At 51.6% G+C, this 25991-nt stretch overlaps 2 long non-coding RNA genes across 2 annotated transcripts; both read left to right on the top strand.

Moving 5' to 3' along the window:
* The first annotated feature begins 12965 nt into the window (after positions 1-12965).
* LOC120970263 (uncharacterized) lies at positions 12966-13467 on the top strand. Its single transcript, XR_005764978.2, has 2 exons — positions 12966-13065; positions 13211-13467. It is a non-coding gene; the product is annotated as an uncharacterized lncRNA (long non-coding RNA).
* A 9304-nt stretch (positions 13468-22771) lies between these two features.
* Positions 22772-23278, top strand: LOC120970262 (uncharacterized). The gene is made up of 2 exons (XR_005764977.2): positions 22772-22872; positions 23017-23278. It is a non-coding gene; the product is annotated as an uncharacterized lncRNA (long non-coding RNA).
* Positions 23279-25991: the final 2713 nt, after the last annotated feature.

Raw genomic sequence — 25991 nt, 5'->3', positions numbered from 1 at the left:
TTGAGTACGTTCTCCATTCTACCCCGTTCCGAGACAAAATTTCGGCAGCACCTCCCCGCTGTTCTCCAGATACACGTCTCGGCAAATAGCCGAGAGAATGATCTCCGGAGAACAATGGGGAGGCGCCGCCGAAATCCTGTCTCGGAACGGGGTAGAACATGGAGAACATACCCAATCTACACATCCTCGGGCTGTCCGTGGAAAACGCTGGACAATCCGAAAGAGCTGCGGTGATAAATATGCAATTGAATGCATATTTATCGATGCAACCCTTTCGGACGGGAGACGCCTAGGTTACGCCAGTTGACTTGAGAATGAAATCTAGTCACATGATTCGTAGCTCATCCTCGGCTGTAGAGGAAGTAGTCGAACAGCGGAGGGACAATCGGGGTCCAACAGCTCCTACGACGATCACCCCACCGAGGTGGAACACCACAGAACCTGCACCGTATCATCATCATCATCATCATCTATCATCATGTAACAATTATCGAAGCATAAAAAAATCATCATCATCATCATTTATCTTGATCCAACAATCATCATCATTTATCATCTCTTCCGAAAAAATGGAAATCTATCATCATCATCATCTAAAAATTATCAAGGCATAAAAAAGCACTATCATCTATCATCAACATCATCATCTATCATCATCAACATCATAATCTATCATCATCAACATCGTCATCTATCATCTATTTTTTTGCATTTCTTGCATTTCTCACATTTCTAACTATCATCAAATCATCTATCATCTAACTATCATCATACATAATGCATGCATCCATCCATCTAACCATCTATCATCATACATAATGCATCCATCCATCTATCATCTAACTAAATTAAAAAAAATGCTTCAAAGAGGGAGGGAAGGAGCTCACCGTGTGGGAGGGCCGGCTGGGGGGGGGGAGGACAGGCACGGAGGGGGAGGTGGAGGGGAGCTCGGGCTCGGGCTAGGCCGACCGGAGCATCGACAGAGAAGGGCCGGTGCAGCCTAGCCGCCGGCCGGAGCAACGGTTGGGCAGCGGTGGGTCGGGGCGGGGCGGCCGGCGTGGGGTTGCGACGGGGAGGCCAGAGGGGGGTCGGGGCGGGGCGGCCGAAGGGGGGTCGGGGCGGGGCGGCGCGGGGTCGGGGCAGGGAGGCCGGAGGGGGGGCGGGGCGGTGCGGCCGGCGCGGGGCCGGCGTGGGGCGTCGCGGAGTCGGGGCGGGGCGGCCGGCCCGGGGTCGGGGCGGGGTGGCTCGGGGCGGGCGGCGGCGGGCTCGAGGTGGGGCGGCGCGGGTCGGAGCGGGTAGGCGCGGGCGGCGGCGTGCTCGGGGCGGCGCGGGCGGTGGCGTGCTTAGGGCGGGCGGCGGAGGAGGTGGGCGGCGGCGGTTGGGGTCGGGGTCGGGTGCGGTGAGAGGGAGAGAAATGAGTGGAGCAGGGTGGCCGCGCGAGGGGATAAGGTTGGCCCTATGCCGACGGCATGGCCGTCGGCATAGGCTCGGCCCACATGTCAGCAGCCCAGGGGGAGTGGATAACGTGGACAAGGTGGCTCTATGCCGACGGTCAGGCCGTCGGCATAAATAGGAGGCCTATGCCGACGGCATGGCCGTCGGCATAGATTGCAACTACTTTTTTTTGAAGAAACAGTCCCACCTCGCCGAGGGAAAAGCAATTTGACCTGTTTAAATAGTTCACTAATCCATACATTATAAACTCCGGTATTCATTAGACTTATATGAAGAAAATGGACAGTTGCTGTGAACTTTTCAGTGCTTGGGCACCGGGCGTGCCCGGGCAGCCGGCCAGGTGCCCGAGCACTAAAAGGTTCACAACAATTGTACATTTTCAATGATGAATACCGGAGTTTTTAATCAATTCAATTATTACATTTTTAGATTCTTAGTTTACCGTCTGTATGGGACCCGGCACCTGGAGGGGGGAAACGGGCGCGTCGGGTCTACACGGAGGGGATCTTGCCGTGGGTCTGGCCCGGATGTTGCTCCAAAGTGTTCCTATGGGCTGACCTAACACAACCGGGTGGATAGGTCCACTGCTCAAAGCCCATCCGTGCAAAGTCAAAGGGCAAGATCCCGTGGTCAAACGCTACAGGGTTAGGCGGGACGGGGGCCCTGGGGGTAGCAATGCCACCCGAGCGTCGCACCGGGCCCTCATACATGCGGGGTGGTGTGGTGGCATCTCCCAAGAGGCGGCACGCGTCTCCGGGGTGTGCCCCCCCTCACGGACGGCGCCGCCGCCCGCACCTGGAGGGGGGAAACGGGCGCGTCGGGTCTACACGGAGGGGATCTTGCCGTGGGTTTGGCCCGGATGTTGCTCCAAAGTGTTCCTATGGGCTGACCTAACACAACCGGGTGGATAGGTCCACTGCTCAAAGCCCGTCCGTGCAAAGTCAAAGGGCTAGATCCCGTGGTCAAACGCTACAGGGTTAGGCGGGACGGGGGCCCTGGGGGGTAGCAATGCCACCAGAGCGTCGCACCGGGCCCTCATACATGCGGGGTGGTGTGGTGGCATGTCCCAAGAGGCGGCACGCGTCTCCGGGGTGTGCCCCCCTCACGGACGGCGCCGCCGCCGGCACCTGGAGGATGGAAACGGGCGCGTCGGGTCTACACGGAGGGGATCTTGCCGTGGGTCTGGCCCGGATGTTGCTCCAAAGTGTTCCTATGGGCTGACCTAACGCAACCGGGTGGATAGGTCCACTGGTCAAAGCCCGTCCGTGCAAAGTCAAAGGGCTAGATCCCGTGGTCAAACGCTACAGGGTTAGGCGGGACGGGGCCCCTGGGGGGTAGCAATGCCACCCGAGCGTCGCACCGGGCCCTCATACATGCGGGGTGGTGTGGTGGCATGTCCCAAGAGGCGGCACGCGTCTCCGGGGTGTGCCCCCCCTCACGGACGGCGCCGCCGCCGGCACCTGGAGGGGGGAAACGGGCGCATCGGGTCTACACGGAGGGGATCTTGCCGTGGGTTTGGCCCGGATGTTGCTCCAAAGTGTTCCTATGGGCTGACCTAACACAACCGGGTGGATAGGTCCACTGCCCAAAGCCCGTCCGTGCAAAGTCAAAGGGCTAGATCCCGTGGTCAAACGCTACAGGGTTAGGCGGGACGGGGGCCCTGGGGGGTAGCAATGCCACCCGAGCGTCGCACCGGGCCCTCATACATGCGGGGTGGTGTGGTGGCATGTCCCAAGAGGCGGCACGCGTCTCCGGGGTGTGCCCCCCTCACGGACGGCGCCGCCGCCCGCACCTGGAGGGGGGAAACGGGCGCGTCGGGTCTACACGGAGGGGATCTTGCCTTGGGTCTGGCCCGGATGTTGCTCCAAAGTGTTCCTATGGGCTGACCTAACACAACCGGGTGGATAGGTCCACTGCTCAAAGCCCGTCCGTGCAAAGTCAAAGGGCTAGATCCCGTGGTCAAACGCTACAGGGTTAGGCGGGACGGGGGCCCTGGGGGGTAGCAATGCCACCAGAGCGTCGCACCGGGCCCTCATACATGCGGGGTGGTGTGGTGGCATGTCCCAAGAGGCGGCACGCGTCTCCGGGGGGTGCCCCCCTCACGGATGGCGCCGCCGCCGGCACCTGGAGGGGGGAAACGGGCGCGTCGGGTCTACACGGAGGGGATCTTGCCGTGGGTCTGGCCCGGATGTTGCTCCAATGTGTTCCTATGGGCTGACCTAACACAACCGGGTGGATAGGTCCACTGCTCAAAGCCCGTCCGTGCAAAGTCAAAGGGCTAGATCCCGTGGTCAAACGCTACAGGGTTAGGCGGGACGGGGCCCCTGGGGGGTAGCAATGCCACCCGAGCATCGCACCGGGCCCTCATACATGCGGGGTGGTGTGGTGGCATGTCCCAAGAGGCGGCACGCGTCTCCGGGGTGTGCCCCCCCTCACGGACGGCGCCGCCGCCGGCACCTGGAGGGGGGAAACGGGCGCATCGGGTCTACACGGAGGGGATCTTGCCGTGGGTCTGGCCCGGATGTTGCTCCAAAGTGTTCCTATGGGCTGACCTAACACAACCGGGTGGATAGGTCCACTGCTCAAAGCCCGTCCGTGCAAAGTCAAAGGGCTAGATCCCGTGGTCAAACGCTACAGGGTTAGGCGGGACGGGGGCCCTGGGGGGTAGCAATGCCACCCGAGCGTCGCACCGGGCCCTCATACATGCGGGGTGGTGTGGTGGCATGTCCCAAGAGGCGGCACGCGTCTCCGGGGTGTGCCCCCCCTCACGGACGGCGCCGCCGCCGGCACCTGGAGGGGGGAAACCGGCGCGTCGGGTCTACACGGAGGGGATCTTGCCGTGGGTCTGGTCCGGATGTTGCTCCAAAGTGTTCCTATGGGTTGACCTAACACAACCGGGTAGATAGGTCCACTGCTCAAAGCCCGTCCGTGCAAAGTCAAAGGGCTAGATCCCGTTTGACCCTACAGGGTTAGGCGGGACGGGGGCCCTGGGGGTAGCAATGCCACCCGAGCGTCGCACCGGGCCCTCATACATGCGGGGTGGTGTGGTGGCATGTCCCAAGAGGCGGCACGCGTCTCCGGGGTGTGCCCCCCCTCACGGACGGCGCCGCCGCCGGCACCTGGAGGGGGGAAACGGGCGCATCGGGTCTACACGGAGGGGATCTTGCCGTGGGTTTGGCCCGGATGTTGCTCCAAAGTGTTCCTATGGGCTGACCTAACACAACCGGGTGGATAGGTCCACTGCCCAAAGCCCGTCCGTGCAAAGTCAAAGGGCTAGATCCCGTGGTCAAACGCTACAGGGTTAGGCGGGACGGGGGCCCTGGGGGGTAGCAATGCCACCCGAGCGTCGCACCGGGCCCTCATACATGCGGGGTGGTGTGGTGGCATGTCCCAAGAGGCGGCACGCGTCTCCGGGGTGTGCCCCCCTCACGGACGGCGCCGCCGCCCGCACCTGGAGGGGGGAAACGGGCGCGTCGGGTCTACACGGAGGGGATCTTGCCTTGGGTCTGGCCCGGATGTTGCTCCAAAGTGTTCCTATGGGCTGACCTAACACAACCGGGTGGATAGGTCCACTGCTCAAAGCCCGTCCGTGCAAAGTCAAAGGGCTAGATCCCGTGGTCAAACGCTACAGGGTTAGGCGGGACGGGGGCCCTGGGGGGTAGCAATGCCACCAGAGCGTCGCACCGGGCCCTCATACATGCGGGGTGGTGTGGTGGCATGTCCCAAGAGGCGGCACGCGTCTCCGGGGGGTGCCCCCCTCACGGATGGCGCCGCCGCCGGCACCTGGAGGGGGGAAACGGGCGCGTCGGGTCTACACGGAGGGGATCTTGCCGTGGGTCTGGCCCGGATGTTGCTCCAATGTGTTCCTATGGGCTGACCTAACACAACCGGGTGGATAGGTCCACTGCTCAAAGCCCGTCCGTGCAAAGTCAAAGGGCTAGATCCCGTGGTCAAACGCTACAGGGTTAGGCGGGACGGGGCCCCTGGGGGGTAGCAATGCCACCCGAGCATCGCACCGGGCCCTCATACATGCGGGGTGGTGTGGTGGCATGTCCCAAGAGGCGGCACGCGTCTCCGGGGTGTGCCCCCCCTCACGGACGGCGCCGCCGCCGGCACCTGGAGGGGGGAAACGGGCGCATCGGGTCTACACGGAGGGGATCTTGCCGTGGGTCTGGCCCGGATGTTGCTCCAAAGTGTTCCTATGGGCTGACCTAACACAACCGGGTGGATAGGTCCACTGCTCAAAGCCCGTCCGTGCAAAGTCAAAGGGCTAGATCCCGTGGTCAAACGCTACAGGGTTAGGCGGGACGGGGGCCCTGGGGGGTAGCAATGCCACCCGAGCGTCGCACCGGGCCCTCATACATGCGGGGTGGTGTGGTGGCATGTCCCAAGAGGCGGCACGCGTCTCCGGGGTGTGCCCCCCCTCACGGACGGCGCCGCCGCCGGCACCTGGAGGGGGGAAACCGGCGCGTCGGGTCTACACGGAGGGGATCTTGCCGTGGGTCTGGTCCGGATGTTGCTCCAAAGTGTTCCTATGGGTTGACCTAACACAACCGGGTAGATAGGTCCACTGCTCAAAGCCCGTCCGTGCAAAGTCAAAGGGCTAGATCCCGTTTGACCCTACAGGGTTAGGCGGGACGGGGGCCCTGGGGGTAGCAATGCCACCCGAGCGTCGCACCGGGCCCTCATACATGCGGGGTGGTGTGGTGGCATGTCCCAAGAGGCGGCACGCGTCTCCGGGGTGTGCCCCCCTCACGGACGGCGCCGCCGCCGGCACCTGGAGGGGGGAAACAGGCGCGTCGGGTCTACACGGAGGGGATCTTGCCGTGGGTCTGGCCTGGATGTTGCTCCAAAGTGTTCCTATGGGCTGACCTAACACAACCGGGTGGATAGGTCCACTGCTCAAAGCCCGTCCGTGCAAAGTCAAAGGGCTAGATCCCGTGGTCAAACGCTACAGGGTTAGGCGGGACGGGGGCCCTGGGGGGTAGCAATGCCACCCGAGCGTCGCACCGGGCCCTCATACATGCAGGGTGGTGTGGTGGCATGTCCCAAGAGGCGGCACGCGTCTCCGGGTTGTGCTCCCCCTCACGGACGGCGCCGCCGCCGGCACCTGGAGGGGGGAAACAGGCGCGTCGGCTCTACACGGAGGGGATCTTGCCGTGGGTCTGGCCCGGATGTTGCTCCAAAGTGTTCCTATGGGCTGACCTAACACAACCGGGTGGATAGGTCCACTGCTCAAAGCCCATCCGTGCAAAGTCAAAGGGCTAGATCCCGTGGTCAAACGCTACAGGGTTAGGCGGGACGGGGGCCCTGGGGGGTAGCAATGCCACCCGAGCGTCGCACCGGGCCCTCATACATGCGGGGTGGTGTGGTGGCATGTCCGAAGAGGCGGCACGCGTCTCCGGGGTGTGCCCCCATCCAAGTGACGGCGGCACTGCCTTGCCTGCAGGGGGGCACACCGCGGAGCCCCAAGACGGGCGTCTACGCATGCGTGAACACTTTCACATATGCATCGGGACCCGTGCGATGTTTCGGTGACATAGCTACACCCCGAATCCCCCCACCAACTAGAATTCCCTCCGTGTCGACCGTTTCCCCCCTCCGTGACACGGCGATAGCGATGTTCGTAACAGGGGGCAATCGATATACAATCAGGGTATATTTTTTTAGATAAGGCATAATTATCTTATGCAAAAACAAAAACTAAAATAAAGTAAAAATGAGAAAATAAAGTAAAAATAAAAAAATAGTATGCCGACGGCGAGACCTGTGCACACACGGACGTGCAGTCCCACGGATCGATGACGTGGCATGGCGCACGGATCGATGACGTGGCAGAGGGGCCTATGCCGACGGCTATACCGTAGGCATATATTTGCCATAGGTAGTATAAAACGAAATTTAAAATAAAACTAAAAAAATGTATGCCGACGGCTGTCGGCATATCTGTGCACACACGGAGGTGCAGTCCCACGGATCGATGACGTGGCATAGCACACGGATCGATGACGTGGCAGAGGGGTATGGGCCAGGTCTATGCCGACGGCATAGCCGTCGGCATAGGGCTGGCGCGGGTATGCCGACGGCCGCCGTTACCACCCGTCGGCGTAGGCTCAACGTCGTCAAACGGTCAGCGCTGACGGCAAGGGCTATGCCGACGGCCGCTCCTATGCCGACGGGCCCCATAGGCGTACCTCGAGCGGTCCCGACGGCCTCGTATATGCCGACGGCCCCGTCGGCATATATGTATTTATGCCGACGGCTTTTCTATGCCTACGGCCTGCCCTTGGCCGTCGGCATAGCGGCATTTATGCCGACGGGTGCCGTCGGCATAGATTTGGCCGTCGGCAAACGAAGTTTTTCTGGTAGTGAATTGGAGCTGAGTCATGCAAGAGCACACGGAAGGTTGCAACCTGCTGATGCGAGGCAAGTTGAGATTTGTTTTGGACAAAAAAGGGACCGAGTCCCAGGAGGAGACGTGATCTCCTGGTCTCCGAGCTGGGAAGCTGTAGCTGTTTGAAAGCAGTAGTCGACATGGGAGACAAAGGCACGAGGCAGTCAGATCAGATCGGCAGAATAATCCAGCGTGATATGCGTACATTGGAAAGCACAGGCAAGGCAAAGCAATTAGCATGAATGGGAGTTGTGCAAGGGAGCCATCACTAGATTACCAGAAGATTTTCTTTTGGATGGAATTGCTATTAGTACATAAGGGTGTACTTGGACATCACGTGAGGAAAGCTCAGATAATTTTTCGCAAGGTTAGCCGTACAAAGAACCATGGCGCCATCGGGTACCAGGTTTGAGGTTGAGAAGTTTACGGAACTGAAAACCTTGGGTTATGGCAGACACGGATGAAAGATTTGTTGGCACAACAGAGATGCTTGAAGGCGTTGCGGGAAGCCAAGCCAGCTAAGATGGAAATATTATGTGATGGATGGAAATTTGCGGAAAATGATTTGTGAGCCTGGGTCGGGCTAGATAGTCTGACGGATCGACGCAAGTCAGTTCAAACAGAAGAAGGTTGGTGGGATCGGCGACAACGACATAGGAGCGTGATGCTGATGGTGACCGACTTTTGGGGCGTGAAAACACATGGCACAGGCCCTGGGGGCTTGTGTGGCTTCGACAAGACTATGGCGCGAGATTGATTCAAGTTGGTGTATACATGGAGCTTGAAGTCGATGAGGCACATGGGTGGACTGATCATCTACCATGGAGTCATGTTCAAGGAGGAGCTGGAGTTTGGAAGACTTCGCTCAGTGCTGATTGAGGGGCTACGGTGTAAGTCGACAGAGAGTCGAAGCCTATTCAGCAGGTGGGAAAAAGCGAGTGACGCGCGGTTCAGACTGGAGCCCAGTGGTCTGATGGAAGCGTGAAACTCAATATCGGTCGGTGATGATCGATGGTACTCTGCAGTGGGGGTTGAGTGGTGTGGGTTCGCGACCCTTGAGACTCGACCAGGATAGCGGAGGCTCGACGCAGTAATAGCGGCGAGGCATGCGGTATGCACAGGACATGGAGACGGGCCAGGGCTCTGGTGGTCATACATGTGATGAGACGACTGCGAATTTGACTCGGGATGACTACAAGCAATGGTCAGTGATCGGTGTGTGATGACGTTGATGGATACTCTGGAAGTTGAGAGCACAAATTAGAGTAACAAGGAACTTAATTTTGCTCGAGTATTGACTATGGTCAAGAAAAGAAGGGACTACATGTTGCAGGTGGAGTCACATGGAGTCTTTGGAGTAGCAGCGGTGCTCCCGGGAAAAGCTCAAGTCCAATGTACATGGAAGTTTGATGCATGGACGAATTCAAGGTGGTGGAGAATATTCGTCATGGTGGAGTTTGTTAGAGTTGTGTCGAATATTGTGTACAAGGTAGTTTACAGTTGGACTTGTAGTTGTATTGTGTTTATATAGTATATGAAGTCGTGTCCTAATAGGACACTTATATCCTAGGCCTCTCATATATAGTGGGGGCAGACACACGATGTAACTTATGCCAACATAATAGCACCGGAACGCAGGGGAAGCCGGCGGCATGTGCCGGTGTCCAGGGGGACCGAGTGCGGTATTGTAGCGGTGTCATGGGGAGGAGCGCCCATAGTCAGGCCCCGGGGATGTAGCCATATCGATGAACCTCGTTAACAAATCTCAGTGTCGTGCTCGTGCGATTGCTTGGTCCTCGGATGATCGACGGTATGCCTTGGATTTATTCTAAGCTCTATCATCTTTAGAAAATGGAAGAGTGTACTCCTCTTAAGCTGGAACTTGTACTTGCAGCTGGGGAGTAGGACCTTTGTACTGTTTTTTTTTGCGAGGAGTAGGACCTTTGTACTGTTGTTGATAGTTTATGTGTTTGTGCACTGGCCGTGTCTGCATGTTCCAAGCTGCTGTAGCTTTATCATGCACTTTGGCATACAAGACTGCCTCCATTATACGTGTGGATTTCTGACCACACACTTCATGTTTAATATCTACCCTTAATTCCCCAATAAAACAACTCAGCAGAAAGTTTTCTTGTAAGCAATGATGATTGCTTTATACCAAAGCTAGAGGCTGCTCAAAATTGTTAATGTAGTGGGCTAATAAGAGCAACTCCAACGGGCCGACCCAAACGGACGTCGATTTCGTCCGCTTTTTGTCCGTTTGGGTCGGCCGCCTGTCCTGCGTCCGCCCTCTTTTAGATTTGGGTCGGCAGCGCGCCCAACGCGCTGATCCATATGTGCCGGCGTGGCCTGCTGGCCGCCCAATATTTACATTGATTTGCATTCAAATATATTGTCAAATAACATAGCTTTACCGAATAAAAATATTATAGTTTTACAAGCCGGATACAAATAAAAATGTTTCACATAGTTTTGCAAACGAATAAAAGAAGATACATCTATTGGTTGCCAACATGAGCCCACATATGCTCAACCAAATCATTCTGCAGCTACACGTGAGTTTCCCAATCACGCATGTCTTCATGAAATTGGGTGAACTGTTCAAATGTTGCCGCTACTTCATGCTCAGGCACAACATTCTCACCCTGAAACTGAAACCCTTGATCGTACATATGTTCTGGGCGCTCGTCTTCTACAATCATATTGTGCATGATCACACAAGCAGTCATCACCTCCCACAGTTTCTGCGTGCTCCAGGTATTAGCAGGATACCGAACGATGCCCCATCGAGATTGCAAAACACCAAAGGCACGCTCGACATCCTTCCTGGCACTCTCTTGCTCCTGGGCAAATCTTTTCCTCTTCTCTCCGACAGGGTTGGGTATTGTCTTGACAATAGTGGTTCACTGAGGATAGATACCGTCACCCAGGTAGTATCCTTTGTTGTAGTTGTGTCCGTTGACAGTAAAGTTCACTGGTGGGCTGTTGCCTTCGGCAAGCCTAGCAAACACCGGCGAGCGCTGAAGCACGTTGATATCATTGTGTGATCCAGCCATGCCAAAGAAAGAGTGCCAGATCAGATCTTGAGACGCCACGACCTCTAATATGACAGTGCAAGCCTGGACATGTCCTTTATCCTGCCCTTGCCAAGCAGAAGGACAGTTCTTCCACTCCTATTGCATGCAGTCTATGCTGCCAAGCATCCCTGGGAAGCCCCTTCTGGCATTCATCGACAACAAATGGGCTGTATCTTCAGCTGTCGGCTCTCTCAAGTACTCAGGGCCAAACACAGCAATAACAACCTTGCAGAACTTATACAGGGACTCTAGGCATGTAGACTCACTCATACGGACGTACTCATCAATGAGATCACCGGGCACTCCGTATGCAAGCATTCGGATGGCGGCAGTGCATTTCTGATAAGAGGAGAAACCGATCTTGCCGACGGCATCCTCTTTGCACTCGAAATAGTCATCATAGCCGACCACCCCCTCTCTAATAAGGTTGAAAAGATGCCTACTCATACGGAAATGGCGGCATAATTTTTGATGTTTGAACAACGGATTTGTTGTATCAAAGTAGTCCTTCCAAAGAAGGAAATGCCCGCTCTCTCGGTTGCGATTCAACGCCGGAAGGTGGCCGGAATGGAGCCACGAAACAATGGCAGCTGGCTGTTGAGGTGGTGATGGACCAACACGGCAGCCAATAGCTCCTCCTCGTTGTCGGACGACGAATCGTCGGAGTCGCAAGGAAAATTGTGGAAATAGAACTCATCGGCGGAGTCCATTTTCGTACCTTGGCAAACTGTCGAACAACTTGCGGGTGTCGAAGAAGGAGACGGCCAGCGAGGGGAGTCGCGGTGCGCACGGACTAGCTAGCTGCCCTGCCGACGTCCAACAAGTGGGCCGGCGTCCGACGGGCGTGCCGGTGAGGATCTGGCCGGGGCGGCGAGGCGGCCTCTTGGTCGCGGGCGGCTGTGCGGTTGCGGGGGGGGGGGGGGGGGGGGGGGGGGGGCTTGGGAAACAGTTTGCTCCCCGGCGGCAAGACGGACGTGGAGGGGGCGACGGGGACGGATGTGGAGGCGGCGGCAGCTGGCAGAGTCGCCGGCAAAAAAGGGCGGCGGCGTCGGCGACGAAGGAGGCGGACAAGGGTTGTTGGCTGGGGGTGGGGGGAGGCCAATGAGCCACCGACCAACGGACCCGGGGAGAGGAGAAGGCGAGCGTGCGCGCGCCCGTCGTGTGTCCGCGCCGACGCAAATCCGGCTCAAAAAAGGGCCGGGAATGGGTCGCCCGCGGACGAAAAGCGGACGCGCGTCCGTTTGGGTTGGCGCGTTGGGCTGAGTTTTCTGTCTGTGCCGACCCAAACGGACAGCGACGGACGAAATGGGTCGCCCCATTGGAGTTGCTCTAAACTTGTTTGTTGTATGTTTTTCAGAAGTTCTACAGCTTCATGTACATTTTCTTAAGAGAATCTATCAGCTACCATATTTTTCAGCTAGTTAGACAGCCTTCCCTGAACAAGTCCTGTGGCCAAATTAACCAACTATTCCTTACGGGACGCTGACGTATTTCCCCCTCCAATAAGGCTACATCTACGTAAGTTATTAACGTAAACTTACGTTCTTTCCTCCCTCAACCAATCAGCCTCCCCTTGATTTTAATGGGATGGTGCCAGGCGTGTTTTTTCTTCCAATTAAATTGTGCCAAGCCGGCCCACACATAAAATTAAGTTAGAAGTCTACGTAGGTGTAGCAAAGCTCATTTTCCCTCTCCCGTCTTTCGTCCCCCACGGCCCACCCTTCTCCAACCTCCTCCTACGACCCCCACCCCTCCACCGATTTTCTTTCCTCCCTCCACCGGTTTTCTCTCCTATCAGGTTCGATACGTCTGATTCTCTTAATTAATCCCATAATTAATTGCTCCCTATCTTATTTGAGTTAACCCGTAGTAAAGGCGGTGATCGATCACATCTTTTCGATGCTATTTCAATGACCGGGAGTAAAGACAGTGATACGGTCACATCTTTTTGATCTTATATGTGTGAATTGCGAGTAAATCTTCTCTAGCTACAGATCTATATATAAAGATAACATCATGTATTCTTCTGGACGCCCAAACATAAACAAGAAAAAGAAGCTTGCATTGATCTTATGGAGCGGAAAACTATTCTTCTTTGCCTTTTTGTGCTTTTGCTGCTAGGAAATTCTACTCATGCTGGTACGAAATTGTTCTCCCTGTCCCTATGTATGATTCATTTCCAATGCCACCCAGAGTAAACTAGTACTGTTAGCTGAACTGCATGGATTTCCTTAGAACTTTCTCAATTGGGACTTGTTTTAATGATGTATATTCGTGTCTACAGAAATGTGTGAAGTGCACGTTCCTTATTCCGGCATTATTTGCATAGAATTAGGTTGCCAGAATGCCTGCCGAGATTCCTGGGGAGATCACACCAAGAAAGCTTATTGTGTACCTGTCAATGCTTCCCTTTGGAGTTGTCATTGCATAGTATGCAATGACTAGAATGTGTCTACTCCATCATGTTGAACAACGTACAATGATGTGATCCAGTAATAAAATATTGGTGCAAGATGCATGTGAGAATATATATTGAGCGTACATTTTTGGTGCACTTGTGATTTGATTTGATTTTGTCTTGTGTTATCTTAGGCTTGGTGATTTTGTGTTTGCATGATTTGTGTTCATAAGTTGGGAAATAACCATATGCAACATGAATGAACAAAACTTACTATATCGGCGCAGCTAGCTCTGGAGCTCCAAGGATAGCCCATTCCTGGCACAAACCTAGACCCAATGTTCGTCGTTATCGCTTGTGCGACCATCCTCCTTATTCCTTAGTCTCCATTGATGACAAAAGAACCAAACCCTGGGCTGGCCTGCTTATTTATTTGATTCCCATGCCTCTGATCTCTTGATCCCAAACAACTGGTTTTAGCACACTCCAGGATAAATGAACAACGGAACACATGCAACCATGCTTGTGTATATTCAAGAAAGAAAATCATTGCTCAGCTAGGAGCATAAAGACACAGCATGAATCATGTCCTCAACTGTTCGCCCCTTCTTAGAAGACCGTGGACTCTGATGTAGCGTGTGCACATAGTTCGGTATTCATTCTACGTTGCTGTAAGGTGACACAGACCTCTGATATGCGACGGATTGTGCTTTGCATCCAAAACGGCGCGTTGGTACAAAGTACAAACATGCTTTGTATCTGAACTATTATGCTTCAGTAGAGACTAGCAAAAGATCCGTGCGTTGCAATGGGTACAAATAAATAAAATTTTGCTTACCAACCTAAAAACTAATTTATCACTCAAACAGTTTTGAAATTAGCAAAGCAATTTTCTTTTGATTTGAGCAAAATAAAAATGGAGATTGTAACACTAAGCTGGCCCTTCTAAGCAGTTGCGTGCAAGGTGAGAGAGCTTAACTTTGAGATGAGCAGATGACTGCTGACCAGGCTTGAATCCCCAAATCTTTACCTAATAAGAAAGGATGGAAGCTTTCATACGTCATCCATTTACATCCATTGATTTTGTGTAAACCTCAAAAATTAATGGCTAAGATTTAAAAATAGTTCACGTGTAAAAAAAAAAGTCCTACGTATCGTCCTTCGCGTTACGTTTCGCGACCCCACAGCCCACAGCCCCCACCCAAGCTGGAGCGAACCCTACCCACGCGAACCATCACACATCCTTCCCACAGCCTTTCCCTGGAATCGACACCACACCTCACCCGTGCTCCGGCGCCGCTGCACCTCCTCAGCCCACTCGCTGCCGCCGCACCTCACCCCGCTAGCCAAGCTAACCTCCCAGTCTTTGCTCGGCCCGCCCGCCCCGGCCTCCTCGATGCTGGATGACGCTGACCAGCCTCTGCCTCCTTTTGACGCAGGTGCTTGAGGCAGAGCTTGCGGACTCCATGGAGTTGCTGGGGCGGCCCAGTTCGGTGTTGGAGGGAGACGCCCGGGCCGCAAGCGGATGTGGAGCTTCTTCAATGTCTGTATCACCATGGGTATGAAAGTCGAGTTAGAGGCATGTTAATCCTGGAGCAGCAGACAATTTATTCAATCGAATGAATGATAATACTCAATTAACAAATTCTCGTTGATATGTATCAAAGCACTCAATCTTTTATATAGATTGAGACAATACCTCGTGGCCAACCAGGAATCGCCTGCGACCTGCCGCTCGCTGCAGAATCTCCTTCATCCTGCAGCTACTACCCATCTCTAAGATTGTTTCCACGTGAGAATGGCGTCGTCGCCCTTGCGTCGCAGCATTCCGCAGGAGTGACACATGGGTCAGACATATGGCGCACTTCCCATCCCCTTTCCGCGTGGATCAGTTGGTGGGCAGTTTGTACCGGGCTAGAGACAAAATCGACAATGGCTATGATTTCCCGTTCATGTTATCATGGATCCTAGAGTAAAATTTATCTTATCCTCTGTAGTTAGTCGCTCACACTGGATAATTTGAGCAGATTTTCTGACCGTCTGTCAGGAGAGGACGTGTACAGGAACCTGCAGGAAAACTTTAATGGGAGCAAGAGCCAGAGATGCAACCACGCAAGGTCGAACCGTCCATGGAGATCCTCTTCCTCTGCAGCAAGACTCTGTTGATGTTGCTGCCTTAAGTAAGCATGCTCATGTACACGGCAAAAAGTAGTATGCTTGTCAGGAGCCCGGCTGTGGGAAGGTACAACCAAAAAAAATGAATACATATGCCTTTACCAATTGAACACTAACGTCTGCGGACTTTCCTGTTTACTAGCATTGACGGAGTTTCCAGTAATTTTAGGCTCACATGTGAAATGTTTATAAAAGCCTTTTTTATGTTTTTTATCCACGAGGAACCTTCTCTGTTTTGCATAGTTATTAGAGAGAATTCCTTATTTGACCCTTTCTTAAAGTTTGGTTCCGTATTTGACCCAAAATAAAATTTTCTATCCTATTTGACATCGAAAGTAATTTTTGTTTCTTATATGACACTTCCGTTCATTTTAGACACTAACGGTGTTAAATGTGAGGTGAAAAGACCATGTTGCCTCTAGTGCATTGTGTAACTATTCTGGATGTAATAAAAAAGCAAACAATTCACTCATATTCGGTAGCTAGTTTGCTACGTACATGCGTGTTGTGTCCTGGAAGAATCGATCAAGCGTGGCTTGTGTATTTGCACGTTTCGCCAGAAAGCAATCGGCAGGTCGGACTAAGTTCACGTGGAATCAATCCACCTGGTTGTCTGCCTGCTTGGTGTGCACGTGCACCTCAACTCGGGCAGAATCAGCTAGCTCGTCTAGACGGAACCAAGTTATGTACCTGCAGATGACGACGCCCACGGCCGCTCCATCGGCCCATCCAGGGACTCACTCCTGAGCTCGGGCATCGTTGTGCTTGTCCGACTACCACAGATGCATCTTTAATCGCGACTGCCACGAATCGCAGACGATGACGGCGCCGTCCGCAACTCATGGCACCAGTGTGGTATGGGTAGACGCGCCAGCGGCGCCATGTATGCATGAACGCTCAAGGCCGAGCCTGTTGGAGCTGCCGTCCAGTGACACATGCCGGACCAGCCCTCCGGCGACACGAACGCCGGACGGAAGGAGACGAACTCGATACGAGACACGAATATCTGTGACGACACACACCCCGGCGACGAACGCCTCACCGTGTCGACGGCTTTTCTGTATTTTCAGCACGAACTGACCCCACACGAATGGGACTACAACTTCTATGTACACACGGCCACACCGCAAGTCTCGTACGCACTAGCTTAACTAACCACCACATTGGACACTAACCGCATGCACCGGCTACTCCCTACATGCACGTACGAGCAACTACTCGCTGGAACTTTCCAACAGCAGCAAGCGCGTGGGATCCACCCAGCCACGCCCACGGCGCCCACAAAGGAGGCGGCCTGCTCAACAGATCACCAAGGCCATGGGCATGCACGCACACACACGCACGCACCATGGTGACAACGGGCGCACACACGTCAGCTCAGTTTATTCCTAACAGAGCCCGCCTCAGCGGCGTGGGCCATCCACTATACATACGCAGTATTCGTTGAACATCCCTAAAATATGGATGAATTGATTGCCTTTTTACTACATCCAGAATGGTTAGACAATACACTAGGGGTAAAACGGTCTTTTTGCCTCACACTTAACACCGTTTTATGGCCGTATGCATTGTTCTGATGCAGAGGCTGGAGCGAACCCCCCTTTTCGTAAAAAACACTTAACACTGTTAGTGTCTAAAATAGACGAAAGTGTCATATATGGAACAAAAATTACTTTAGGTGTCAAATAGAGAAGAAAAATTATTTTGGGCCAAATAGGGAACCAAACTTTAAAAAAGGGCCAAATAAGGAATTCTACTAGATAGATAAATGATCAATTCACTAATTAATCAATCAGTAAATGATCAGCTGCTTAATCCTACTAGATAGATACTCCATTCATCCAATCAACTGTGAGTGTTAATAGATTAATGCAGTACATCCATTCATTCAAATAACTTAATCCTACTAGATTGATATTGCATTCGGCACCGAGAGATTTAAGATCTCATGAAGTCTTGATCTTTTTCCTGGTCCGTGTGCAGATGCTGCAGAGGAACAAACAATGATCCTGCTTACCTGGACTAGATATAATTTTGGTCTCCGCCTGAGCTCTAGCTGCTTCATGGATTTTTTTAGCATCTACAGCGAGCAATCGTTTGATGCATGGATTTGTGCTCCATCCGCCCACCCATTTGTTCGACTCATATGCTTATTCATGTGCTGCCACTGTGAGGATGGTCATTTATATGTTGGGAAGCATTTGGACAGTGAGCAATTGTTGTAGACCTTGAATTGTCATGTTATTTATATCAGTGTTTTAATCTGGTAAAACTTTGGATTTTATGCAAATGCCATTCTAACATTACTAGATTTGCCAAAGTAGCTGACCAAAGTTCAGCAAGAAGTTATTAGATCCCAACGCGAGAGGGCACCATCTGAACCCATGGGCATATGCACCTACTTTTCAAAAAATGCATTTTAAGCACGTTTTAAAATGTTAAAAAATTAAAAAGAAAATATCACGCATACATGTTTGCAAATGTGTGTACGCGGCACAAAGTTTTATGAAAAAAATGTCTTTTTGTTTTGCCTCCACAAAAAAAAACAAATTTCAGTGCTTCTAAATAGTGTTCCACGACATAATTTTTTTGTCTTTTCTGCACAGGCCACAAAAAAGTTAGCATTATAAGGTGAGACACTTAATTTCTTGCCAAACATTTTTACAAGCGATGGAAATGCAACAGAGGTTTATTGTAGTTGAAGAAAACCATCATCAAAGGCAGAGCCACTAAAAATGATGATAAGACAATAGAGATAATGCAACGGTGGAGTCGAGGAGAAAGACACAAACCTCCTCCATAAACAAAATAAAAACTGCTTGTGCCATCCTTATACGTCAAGTAGTAATGGAGGCAATGGTAAAAGATGCACACACTAATAGTTATAGTCTGCTAGGCTGTCAGTATTTATGCCTACTGAAGTAGCAGCAACACTGGAGATTTGTTTAGAGCCATCTTGGCATCTCCGTCCTATACTCTTGTTCCTTCCGAATCCTGCCAGTACCGAGAGTATTAATCACCCTTCTTACTGAACTTAGCAGCAGGCTTCTCTTCTCCTTTGTTTACCTCATGGTTTTGCTGAGTGATGTTGGCCTAGGGCGTGCGAGATGTGCTTTGTTGGTGATCACCATTAATAATATATCTGTGTAATCTATAATATCTAAATAGTTCATCCTCACTATGGTATTTCTCTTAACATGCAGGCTATCCACATCAGCAGATCAGCCACCTCAACAATCTGTTACTAACTTACGGATGGGCCCGACCAACACATCAGCGTCCGTTACCTATTGAGCAAACTCTCATCTCCCCGGTCAATTATTTCGGCTCTTCCTTCTCGGCTTCTCCGTCAGTTTCCTCAACTTTCATCCCCTCCCGTGAGCCCCTTCAATTGCCAATCCACTCTTAGGTTCCTGGCCAAATCCAGGAAGGAGAAGATGGATCTCATGTGCAGTTTTTCATCCCCACCACCCACCTGCACTACGCCAAGAACAAACAGAAGAAATTCCAAAACATGGAAGGCGATGAATCTCACGTTCTTGGCTGGGTAGGACTCACAGAGGACGGCCGCAACAACTGGCTCCCGCGCCGTCATGGTGCAGCCGGTGCAGGACCGAGGAGGGACCGCAGCAGAGGGGCCTTCTTCCTCCTCCCCACGCCCTTCTCCTCTTCTTCTTGCACCAGATCGAGGACTTGATGTCGTTTCGTGTCACCACGTTTGGGTCTCGCCTGCTCGTATACTAAATATAGGTGTGCAATTGTGATATTGAGCTCGCAGTGCACCAACGGTTTGTCTAATTCTGTAGAGCTCGAAGCTTGCGTGAGATGTGAGCAAGGAATGGCCATATTTTCATTCATCGTTATTTTTTTATTATCTGCTTGCCAGCACCGAATTATATACCCGTTTGAGCTTCTGAGTATTATAGAGGAAGTTACATTATGTCTGCGACCTTAATGAATTTAAGTCAATAAATTGAATTACCGATGCAATTGCGTGGTTATATAGTGCAGTGTCTACTGTGGCTCTCCCATTGCAACGCACGGGCACATTTGCTAGTGAAAATCAAATGATAGAAAAGTCCACTTTGAGACGCTGTCATCTGCGGTAGAGCAATGGAGTTTTGTAGCAAAAACAATGCAACTACTTAATCACAGAAAGGAAAAAAGGTAGAAGTGATACAAATAGAGTTCTATAGAGAACTGCCAATGTCGCTGACAAATAAAGTGAAGCAAAAGAAGTGTCCCTAGTTACGCAAATGAATTGTCACGTCCATTAATTAAGTAGAAGAGAGTTGTCTAGTTAATTAACACAAAATCAGGCGAAAATCGTCACAACCCGACGAGCATCATTCACGCAATACCGTCCACACAACTTAACACAGAGGGCCTCGCCAAGTTTGCACGGCATCATCGTCATCACTGACTGCAACCAGATTAACCAAGTTGATAAATAGACGTTCATCCCAAACTGACTATATAACAAAGTTGAAGAAGCTACCACACTTGTTCTAGAAGGCTAGAAGTTCTCACATTAATTGGATATTTGAGAACAAAGAGGCAGATCTACACAGCTTGTTATGGTGTTGCAGATGCCCTCATACAGTCATACGCATGCAGCTCTTCTCCTATATATTTTCTGTAGCCACTGCAACCGCTTAGGCCTGACGCTGCGTCGTCCACAACGCCCAAGCGCTTTTGCGAATGCCTGCGCTACATGCTAGCCTTGTGCTGTCGATGCTGGGTCTCTTCATAGACTGTAGCTGCAGCTACGCCACGCCATAGCAAGCAGCCTACGACATCTCGCGCTCGAGTGCGTATTGTGTTGCCGATGGTGCCCGTCTTCACAGCCTGTATCATTGCCTCGACCATGCGCTTCGACAAGTGGCCGGCAGCCTACCGACGCCCCGCGCTACCGCCGACCCCGGCTCAGCCACTGGGCGCGCTTGCCGCCAAGCATGGGCTGGGCAGTGAACTTACTGGCGCGCAGGACAGACGCCCGTGGTGGCTCTTCTGATCCTGCTACAACTACGACACCTGAACGGTCGGGCATCTCAATCGCGACCAAGTCAACTTAACGAACGTACGCTAGAACTTGGCATGGATGCTTCAAAATTCTCAGCTTCGGTCATGTAAGCGGGAAAAGACTACAAGAACAATGAAGTTGAAGTATGTCATGAAAAGGACGAGAAGAATTTTACTCCCTATGTACACTAGTGTAAGACGTTTTTTCAGTTTAATGTAAACAGGTAGTACTTGCTAATGAAGTAACATAGAATACGGCTTAGGCAGGGTGCATCAGAAAGAGGAACCAATTTCGGAAGGCTCCCCTCTCCCCTCCCCTCCACCCTCTCCTAGCTCCACAACACCACCGCCTCCACCCCCCCCCCCCCCCCCCCCCCCCTCTTCTTGGTGAACTCCACCATTCTCACCTTCCCAACGTCCATTGCTTTCCCAACACCGCTCCCAGCTATGGCCGTCATGGAAAATGGACTTCGATGATGAAAATGGATCGGAAAACATGGTACTGTCACTATTTTAGTTTTTGTGATGGTGCTTCTGTTATGGACGGCGTGATGGTTGATGAATATCGGTTCTACGTGACACAAGTGAACTGTCACTAAAAGCCGTCACCTTTGTAGTGTGAAGCTGGCAACTTAAGAAGAAAAAAAGCTCGTGCACGAATCTGTGCACAGGGAGAGACAAGCCCTTGCACACAAACTGTTGGTGGATGCCTCGATCGTCACCCGTCAGTGCTGTGATCCGGCTCTTCCTTCCTTGCTGTCAATCATGGCAACACCTCCTTCCGAGGTAGAAAGTTGTCCATAACGAGAGCCTTCAAGTGATGGTCACACATGGTGGAGGGAAACCCCTTCCCCGTAGTGGAATTCACTGCCGGCTTTTTCTTGACCTTGTTGGTAGAGGTACTCCGGTCAGCTCCGCTCCGCCCGCTGGTGCCACCAAGGCTGTAGCTCTCATCGCTGTGAGCCATAAGCAGATATGGTTGAGTTCGAGGAAAATGAGAAAGATTAGAGTTGAGAGATCAAAGCTTGCAACAATCAAGGATTTCTCAAGGAAGAAGAACAGGTGCGGAGTGCAATCTACCAAATGGGGAAGAAACCACTATGGGGTGCTCTCTCTCTTTATAACACCGGTGGATACCCAAACGAGGAGTGTGATCAAGGGACATGTGTCCCACGTTCTCCACGAGGTTTCCCCCCGCGCAATCTATATATACGTTGACACCATATCTTGGCATGGACAAAACCGCAATTAACGAATGCTCAAATGAAAAAGCTTTCGACATGAAAAGTCTACGTATCATCGAAACTGATGATTTTGATGTTTAAATCATCTTCATCCGAGGTCATATGCAAAAGTTCCAACCAAAACTGTGCATTCCAGTACTAGATGACCGGATTGTCCGGCCGAAGGCCCGATGAAAGACCAGACACGGGGTTTTATCCGGGAAGACACCAGAAGTTCGAAAGTTGAAGTAAATGTAACGTACATTTTTTAAAAACTCATGAATTTTTTTTAACTAGTGAACATTGTATAAAAATTATGTAAATGTCACGTATGTGTTTTTTAAATGCATGATTAACATTTTTTTTGAAAATTTATGTAATGTGTGTGTGTGTGTAGAGAGAGAGAGAGAGATAGAGAGAGAATATTTGGAAATATAAACAATAGTAAAGATGAAGCAATTTTTAAAAAAATGTGAAGAAAAAACATGCGTGACATCAGCATGACGCGGCCACCTGGTTACTGACTTACTGGGCCGGCCCAAAAACTTCTCCCTGCAGGTGACCGTACGCTAGGAGTCACTGCAGGTGGCACATAGTCGGACCGAGGTTCATGGTCAAGGTTTGCATCACACGAAACAAGGTTCATTGCCAGTGAGTAGTTGGTGTGTGCCTAGCTACATTATTCGGTTTAATGTTATCGGATCACATCCAGTGGTGCACAATCTAGTGTACCTCCCAAATTTATATCAGCATCGATATGGAAAGATTTAGTATATAACATTAAGGGATAGAACAAATATGTACCAAATAAGGGCAGTGACATGGTTAGATCTTTACAATCTTATTTGAGTGAACTGGTAGTAAAGGCAGTGATCGATCACATCTTTTGGAACTTATTAGAATGAACGGGAGTAAAGACAATGATACGGTCACATCTTTTTGATCTTATGTGTGAATCGGGAGTAAATCTTCTCTAGCTACAAATCTATATATAAAGATAACATCATGTATTCTTCTGGACGCCCAAACATAAACAAGAAAAAGAAGCTTGCATTGATCTGATGGAGCAGAAAACTATTCTTCTTTGCCTTTTTGTGCTTTTGCTGCTAGGAAATTCTACTCATGCTGGTACGAAATTTTTCTCCCTATCCCTATGTATGATTCCTTTCCGATACCACCCAGAGTAAAGTAATATTGTCAGCTGAACTGCATGGATTCCTTAGAACTTTCTCAATTTGGACTTCTTCTAATTCTGTATATTCGTGTCTACAGAAATGCACTGTGAACTGCACGTTCCTTTTTACGGCACTACTTGCATAGAATCAGCATGCCAGAATGCCTGCCGAGGTTCCTGGGGAGATCACACAAAGAAAGCTTATTGTGCACCTGTCCACGTTTCCCTTTGGGGTTGTCATTGCATAGTATGCGATTTCTAGAATTTGTCTACTACATCATGTTGAACAATGTACAATGATGTGATCCAGTAATAAAATATTCGTGCAAGATGCATGTGAGAATCTATATTGAGCATAAATTTTGGTGCACTTGTGATTTGATTTCATTTTGTCTTGTGTTATCTTAGGTTTGGTGATTTTGTGTTTGCATGACTTATGTTCATAAGTTGTGAAATAACCATATGCAACATGAATGAACAAAACTTCCTGTATCAGCACTCCTAGCCCTGGAGCTCCACGGATAGCTCATTCCTGGCAAAAACCTAGACCCAATTTTCGTCGTTATCGCTTGTGCAACCGTCCTCCTTGCTGGTGTCCTTAGTCTCCATTGATTGACAAAAGAACCAAACCCTGGGCTGGCCTGCTTATTTATTTGATTCCCATGCCTCTCTCTCTCTATGTGTTCTGTTTATCCCAAACAACTTGTTTTCGTAACCGCCAGGATAAATGAACAACGGAACACATGCAACCATGCTTGTGTATTTTTCGAAAATAAAATAAAATAAAATCCATGCTTTTGTATATTTGAGAAAGAAAATCATTGCTCGGCTAGGAGCATAAAGACACGCGTTGAATCGTGTCCTCAACTGTTAGCTCCTTTTTAGAAGACCATGAACTGTGATATAGCTTGCGAACATAGTTAGGTATCCATTCCACGTTGCTGCTTGGTAGGGTGACACAGACCTCTGATACGTCATAATTCTATCAAGATCCGTTCGCATGCAATGGATTGTGCTTTGCATCCAAAACGGCGCGTTGGTACAAACATGCTTTGTATCGGGGCTATTATGCTTCAGTAGAGACTAGCAAAAAGGCCCGTGCGTAGCAACGGGTACAAATAAATAAAATTTTCTTAGCAAGCTAAAAAATAATTTATCACTCAAACAGTTTTGAAAGTAGCAAAGCAATTTTCTTTTTATTTGAGCAAAATAAACATGGAAATCACTGAGCTGCCTTATAGACAGACATTTTAACACTATGCTGCCCCTTCTAAGCATTAATGGTAGCAAGGTTTTTTCGAAACGGAGGCAAAAATTTTGCCTCATCGAAAATAAAGAAGAAGAGAATTGCCCAGTTAATTAACAGAAAACCGGACAAAAATCAATACAGACGGAGCACATACAAACTACTCACACTGCATGAAACCCTACAACCGCACAAGCGGCCCGTCACACTCACCGAAAAACACAACATGCACAAAGCCCGAGAGGCACCTCGCAACCCACAACAACAACCCAATCAAGCAACCAGAGAAGTCTAACCTTTGGCGCCACTCTTGCCTTTGCCCACCTTCTTTTGTTTGTCCCTTACTAGCGTCCCCGTCAGGAGGCAGCCAATCGACCTGCCCAAACCAGGTGCCAACACAAGTGGCTCAACGGTCATGCCACTCACACGCATCACCGGTCACAGACGAGGGAATGGCGGCAACATCTAGAACTACACACTCCATGACGCCGAGAGATAGGTTGTTTGATGCCTGACAAGTCTCCATGGGAGGCGGTGAGGACACCGGGTCCACCTCTGAAGCTTGGAGAGAGTCCATCTCGAGCCGCTCCATTGACAAAGGCGAAACAGGTTCCCCACACAACACCTACATCTCGGGCATGGTCTGCAGCACGGAGACACAACCTCGGCGGAGGCCTGATCCTCGAAGTCTAGCAACACATGGGGCGTCGAATTAGACCCAACATGAGGCAAGAAGCTCGAAGCACGAGGGGAGAAGCAACCATGGAGATCCACATCATTGTCAATGGAGGCGACATAGGAGGGAGTTGCTCCTCAGCCGTCGCAGCCGATAGCCTGCCCAGAGCAATCTCCGCATGGTGCAGAAGGCTCCCAGCATGCAGCAGCCATCCGTGCAGTGAATCAACCACATCACACAGAGGTTGAATCGCCTCCACCTTCTGTAAGGAAGCCAAGCCTTGTAGCTCAGAGCATAGCAGCTCGGCTTGCGCAACAAAGCTGTACAGGGTTATCGAGCAAGATCAGCAGACGCCAAGCGTTTCGACACTCACAGGCCCGATGGTTGTTCCCCAAGCAACGAGAGCACCGAAAGGGATCCCTGCACTCCATCGCACGATGTCCAGTAACAAGGCACCTGCAGCATCGACCATGCAGCCACGCGGGGATGGGCCGAGGGGATGAAGCTGAAGCTGGAGACGACAGACGATGTTGACCATGCCATGGCCGCACTTCCTGCCAACCCTCGCAGGTAGCTGCCTCACGCTCAGCACTGGCCCTGTGGGACCACTTGGTAGCCAGGGGCGTTTGGAGAGCCAGCTCTAAGCCATCTTCATCTTCGTCATCGTCGTCGTCGAGGGAGCTCCACGAAGACCGCACCGTGTCCGTAGCCAAAGCATAAGAAGCACCCGAGGCAGCCAACGACTTTCCAGCCCTCAGGTCCGAAGAGAGCCCGGAGACATGAACATGACTGCCGTCTCCAGCAGAAATGTCGGGCGGTGCACTAGGTGTTGGCGTCGTGTGGACCAGATTGCCGGCGACTCGGGTTTGGACGGAACCTCGTGCCAGACCAGCCGTCCCTGCATGGTCGGGTCAGCCTCCCGCGGCAAGGCTGCGCGGAGATGGCACCGGCAGAGGGGCGGGGGCGACGACGGCAGCAGGAGGAGCCAGAGTGGCCAGGGCGGCTTCCATTGGCGGAGCAACAGAAGGGAGAAGCGGGCCCGAAGTTTGCCGCGTATCGGCCACCAGAGAAGTGACCTATGGGGAAGGAAGCGTCGGAGCCTGGCCGCTAGACGCCGAACGAACGGAGGTCGAGGCGGAGCAGCAATAACC

This window comes from Aegilops tauschii, chromosome 3, assembly GCF_002575655.3.
Source record: "Aegilops tauschii subsp. strangulata cultivar AL8/78 chromosome 3, Aet v6.0, whole genome shotgun sequence".
Lineage (NCBI taxonomy): Eukaryota > Viridiplantae > Streptophyta > Magnoliopsida > Poales > Poaceae > Aegilops > Aegilops tauschii.
The sequence above is the reverse complement of the archived record's forward strand: the minus strand, read 5'-3'. Positions and strand labels throughout refer to the sequence as shown.